Genomic DNA, 6,132 nt, shown 5'->3' with positions numbered 1-6,132 from the left:
GAACCCACAATGATCTGCCTGCCTCTGCCTCCCGAGTGCTGGGATTAAAGGCCTGCAACACTACCACCTGGCTAAGATTTATTTTTGCGTTTAGGGCCAAGGCCAGTCTGATCTACATAGTGATTTTCAGGACAGTCGGTGGTACGTGGTGAGATCTTGTCTTGAAAAAAAAATTATTTTTATTTTATGCGTGTAGATGTTTTTCCTGCATGTATGTCTGTGCACCCCATTTAGCAGTGCCTGTGAAGCCTAAAGAGGGGGTTAGATCCCCTGGAACTGTAGCTACAGGTGGCTGTTAGCTGCTGCGTAGGTGCTAGGAACTGAACCCTAATCCTCTGCAAGAATGGTTAAGTACTCCTAACCACTGTCCCATTTCTCTGGCCCCAAATTTATTTTTTGGGATAAAGTCACACCATGTAGGTCATGAATTCACTGTGTAGCCCAGTCTTGCCTTAAGCTCCTCTTTCCTTAGGCGCCTGAGTGCCTCCAGAGAAATGGCTTAGTGGTTAGGAGTACTTAACTGTTCTTGCAGAGGGTTAGGGTTCAGTTCCCAGCATCCACCCAGCAGCTAACAACCACCTGTAGCTCTGGAGCCTGAGCTGAATTGTTATTTCTGTTGTAGAAGAGCCTATTTGCTCTTGTTGACAGACTGGAAGTGCCTGAGGTTCAGGTTGGGATGTGAAGTCTTCAGCCTTTCTGGCTTTGAGGCACTGGACCCAGTGAATTATTACACACTTATTATCTAGCTCTGTTTGAGCTATTGATTCCCTCCCTCCATAAATATGCGTTGGAATGTGTGCTAATACCTGGCCCATTCATACTGGGGTGTGTGTGTGTGTGTGTGTGTGTGTGTGTGTGTGTGTGTGTGTGTGTGTGTGTGTGTTATGTACCTGCCCCTGAGTGATCTGCCCCCTTGGAGCTTGCATTCCATTCATACTGGGGTGTGTGTGTGTGTGTGTGTGTGTGTGTGTGTGTGTGTGTGTGTTATGTACCTGCCCCTGAGTGATCTGCCCCCTTGGAGCTTGCATTCCTGGTAGATAGACAAGAAGAAAACAAGACAGTTTCAGTGATAAGAACAAGGCTGTGTGATAAGATTAAAACACTGAGAAAGGTGGGTTTGTCAGAGGGTTGTCCAGAGGAGAAGTTAGATGTGAGGATAAATATAGGCGGAAGTCAGCTTTCAGGAATGTGGAGGGGGGAGGCTAGAGAAGGCAGCGGCTGAGAAAGAAGGCGTATAAATCAGTGTGGGCTGAAGGCGGTGGGAGGTGGCTTGGGTTGGCAATGATTTTCCACAGTCGGGCCCACTGGACTCAATAAAGGCTTGGGCACAGGTCTGAAGGGATTCAAGACACTAGACATCCTCCCCAGCCCCCACCCTGTTCCCTTGTGCTTGCTAGGCAAGCTCCCTGCCTCTTAGCCATGCTCCCAGTTTCCCACCAAGGTTTGGATCTGAACAGCTGGGCAACATCTGCGGCTGGGAAGGCTGGGGTGTTGATCGGGGAGGAGACTGTCCTCCTGGGAGGAGTCTATCAGAGCTGAGTTCTCAGTGGGGAAAGAGAGTACTTGAAATTGCAGAGAAACATCCAACTAACAAACAGGAGTTACTTAAAGACGAGGAATTTTAGGTTCATAAAAAGAGAGAGAAGGGCCGGGCGGTGGTGGCGCACGCCTTTAATCCCAGTACTCGGGAGGCAGAGGCAGGCGGATCTCTGTGAGTTCAAGGCCAGCCTGGTCTAGAAGAGCTAGTTCCAGGACAGGAACCAAAAGCTATGCAGAAACCCTGTCTTGAAAAGAGAGAGAGAGAGAGAGAGAGAGAGAGAGAGAGAGAGAGAGAGGGAAGGTAATCAGTCCGTTTGAAATCTGAGCATTCAGGTAAATAAACATGGTATCACATCCAATTGGCATTGGACAATAGTGTTAAAAATAACTGTATTTTGCTGAATATGGTGGCACACGACTTTAATCCCAGCATTTAAGATCGGCATAGAGATCTATGGTCTACATAGTGATTTCCAGGGCAGCCAGGACTACATATGAGACAGTCTAAAACTTTTTTTAAGCCTGTATTTTCAAGTTAGATGTAAGGTAAACACATAAAAATATGCACTAAGATCAGGGGAATGGTATAGAGAAGTCTCCAATTTACTGATTTGGGGTTTTTTTTTTGTGTTTTTTTTTTTTTTTTGCTTTTTTCGAGACAGGGTTTCTCTGTGGTTTTGGAGCCTGTCCTGGAACTAGCTCTTGTAGACCAGGCTGGTCTCAAACTCACAGAGATCCGCCTGCCTCTGCCTCCCGAGTGCTGGGATTAAAGGCATGCGCCACCACCACCTGGCTTAATTTACTGATTTGGGAAGGACACTTGAGTTATAGAAACATTTATAAATAACCTTTAGAAATAAATCATTGTGTTTATTTATTTAGGAGGGCTGGGAATTGCACCCCAGCTAAGCATATGCTATACCAAAACTTTAATATTGCAGCAGGCAGATACAGACAGGCATAAAGAAAATATCACTGGAGAAACCCTGGGCTCAATCCTCAGTGGCGATGGGGGACAGGCTGTACAGATCAGTAGCCGGTTTGTCCCTGGAGACATCCCAGCATTATCTTGTTCCTGGTCTGTCTTCTCCTTGTGATAAAGGCAAAGAACAAGGCACAGGCTCATCTCTACATTGTAACCAGGGTGGACAGAACCTAAGTGGGGAGCAGGTTTTGTGGGGTAAGAACATGAAGACCTGGCTTCTGTCCCCCTGTCATCACCATTGTCACCTACGCTAAGGTTTATATTAAGGATGTGTCCTCAGGAAGAGGTCCAGGGCATCCCCCACCCCATCCTGCTGCTCCTCCGGCCTCCCCCATCTTTCCCAGAGGCCTTTCCATTCACGCCATCTTTCTACCTAACTCACCCCATGATCAAGCAGTGCCTTTTTGGTTTTTTTCACACACGTACGAATACTACTGGCTTTTATTTTTATTGTTTGATGAGGTCTAGGGTGACTTCAAGAGGCAGGAGGAGGTCTGGACCCAAACCTAGGACAAAACTGGTTCCGCAAAGCCCTGGTGACGCGGAACCCAACGAGCGTCTCAAAATAAGCATTTCTTTTTCTCAAAATACAAGCTGCAGCCCCAGCGAAATTTCAGCCTGTTCTTTCCTCCCGGGGAGGTCGCAAAGCCATATTTTCCAGCTAGAGAGTTTCCCATCCCTGCGAAAATGATTTGCCGATGACTCCTGTTTCCCCCCGCGGAGCGGCACTCTCTGAATTCTGTCTTGTATGTGTGTGCTTGGTAACAGACACGCACACAGCCTTGCCCTGGAGAGGAATCACCGCAGACGGCAGAGCAGTAAGCAGGTGGCAGTAGTGGGACTTCTCTGGGGTGCGTTTAGTATTCCGTGTGCGTTGTCCTCAGCAACCTCACGGCCGGCCGTGAAGACGAAGCTGCCTGTCTGTGCAGCTTTCTGTGTCTTAGGCTGAAGAGGTCTGTGGTAGACATCAGTTGTCCTGCAGGTAACACAGCTTAATGCCGTCTGACCATTGCTGGGTCTGGGAAGCAGCTCATGCTTCTGCTTTCCTGGCCTTTGTCTTTGGGCAGCAAATTTGCTGACAAAATGACATATGATATGCAAATGAGGGTGAGCTGAGAAGATAGACGTGGGCCTTGCATTTTTTATATATTTTACCTATGCCATGCTGCCTGCATACCCTGATTTTTTTTTTTTAACTTCCCCTATAGAACTTGACTGAGCAGGCCAGTCTGAAGCAGTCCCCAGATGTCACTGACCTGGGGTTCTGCTGCTGAAGCCACTCTGCATGGCCACCCTGAGCCTTAACATCCCCTCCATGCTGTCTTTACTTGGAGACGTTGGCTTTTCCGATCGGGGACGCTCTGTGCACTGCCTGCTAAACACCTCAATCCTACCATCCCCCCAGTGAGGAGCACTGGCAGGAGGAAGTGCGATACCCTCATTCTCACGCATCCCTGAGGACACGTGTCTGCCCCACCTGCCCAGAATAAACGCTTGGGAAATGAAAATGTCAATTAAGCTGGGTTGCCATAGCAACCCCAATCTCATATTTGCTGTTAATAGAAAAAAAAAAACAGCCCAAGGCTGAAGACTGAGTTGGTTGAATTCCTCAGTTGTTCTGTTCACCCTTTCAAAACGCACAAACACTGTGCACACTGGTTTGCAAAGAGTAAAACAGCCAATGAGGCTTTCTTAAATGGTTAGTGGGAAAGAACCCAGGGCACTGTTCATACGAAACAACCCGAATTCACAGGGCCATACTCCAGGCTCCCATAATGCATCTTTAGTTTTATTTGTCATCATCATCATCTTTTTTTTTTAATGGTCTTTTGAGATGGGATTAGCGGTATCATTGTCATGGTCATCATGGGGTGTGTGTGTGTGTGCGCGTGTGTGCACGTGTGCGCATGCACATGTGTGTGTGTATGATGCGTGTGGGCATACATGTGGAAGTCAGAAGACAACTTGATGGAGCTCTTTCTCTTCTACCTTCTGGTGGGTTCTGGGGCTCAAGCTCAGGTCCCAGGTTTGCATGGCAAGCGATGTCCCCTGCTGAGCCGTCCGGCTGGCCCCCATGGATGTATGCTTTTAGCCTGACTTCACACTTGCAGACCCCCTTCCTGCCTGGACTTCCAGATTGACAGGTGGTGCTCCAGCTCTGTGACGTGCCTTGCTGGGACTGAACGATGAGATGGGCCCAGAAAAACTCTGCTATTCTCTTGACCTGGCACGAGTTCTGCTGCTGTTGCTTTTCACTCTGTTGTTTGTTTTTAAAACAGGGCCTCTCTGTGGAGCCCTAACTAGATGGCACATTCTACATGGACCACAGGGATCCCCCTGCCTCTGCCTCCTGAGTGCTGGGATTAAAGATGTGCGCCTACACCTAGACTTGTCCCTTAAACTGTCTCACCTCTGAGTGCTGGGGTTTCCAGACTATACCACTGCATCCTTTGTTTACATGGTTCTGGGGAAAGAATCCTGGGTTCGTGTGCTGTGGGCAAAAAGCAACAAACTGGGCTACATCCCTAGCTGTCTGAGCCCCTTGCTCCCTGCCCCACCACCTTTTTGAGGCAGGTTGATCACTATCTCGACTCTGATCCCCTGGCCTCAACCTCCCAGTCGTGAGATAACAGGTGTGTGTGCCACAGCTCGGGGCTTAAGGTTTTGTTTAATTTTGTTATGTTCTTGCCACAGTGCTCTCCCCCACGCCAGTGGCTCTGCCAAGGATCACTGAGAATATGCCTGTATCAACTTTCAGTCTCCTAGAGGTGTAGCCTGTGGGTCAGGTCCCAGTGAGAAGCTTTCACTCCGGAGTCTTTCAAGTCCTGAGTGAGGAGCCAAGGCCCAGAGACAGAGGCCTAGGTCAGCAGGCTTTGCCCATCAGTGTTTTCGTTTTCAATGCTGGACACTGAGTCCAAGGCCTTTGGCGTGGAGGCCCTGCCAACTTTGTACCTTTTATCTGGGGACAGGTTCTGGTTCAGGCCAGCCTTGAACTCGCTTTGAACTTGTGATTCTCCTGCCTCAGTCTGCTGAGTGGCTGGGACGATACGCTTGCACAAACCCTGGGGACTCTGTGGGTTTTCTGCCCTAAGTTTTGTTAGGCACAGTTTGGGGTAATTTACCCCCGTAGTTCTGGTCTGGGAAATGAGGCTGACAGGAGCCATGCTTCCCAGGCTGGAGGTGTGGTTCAGTGGTTAGCCCGTGCCTGGAATGATATAGTCCATCCACAGCTCCCTACCCACCAAAAATCACTTCCTTTATAGGGTTGTTCTGATAATTAATTAAATTGCCACAGACACGCTGGCTCATAGTGAGTGCTCCGGAGACGTGAACCTTTGTGGCGTTGAGTGTTGGTGAGGGAATTCACAGAGGAGGGACGCATCTGCCATTACAGGAAGTACTTGCTTTAAATGGTACTTTTTAGTTTTTTCCTTTTCTTTGTTTTGAGGCAGGGTGTTACGTAGCTTAGGCTGTCTTCCATCTCATTGTGGAGCCAAGATTGATCTTGAACTCCTTATCCTCCTGCCCCAGCTCCAAGAGTGCTGGGATTACAAGTATGTACTGCCACACAGCCCTGGCTTTTCAGTGCTAGGTGTGAGCCCAGCACT

This window comes from Microtus pennsylvanicus, chromosome 6, assembly GCF_037038515.1.
Source record: "Microtus pennsylvanicus isolate mMicPen1 chromosome 6, mMicPen1.hap1, whole genome shotgun sequence".
NCBI lineage: Eukaryota > Metazoa > Chordata > Mammalia > Rodentia > Cricetidae > Microtus > Microtus pennsylvanicus.
This window is presented reverse-complemented; position numbering follows the sequence as displayed.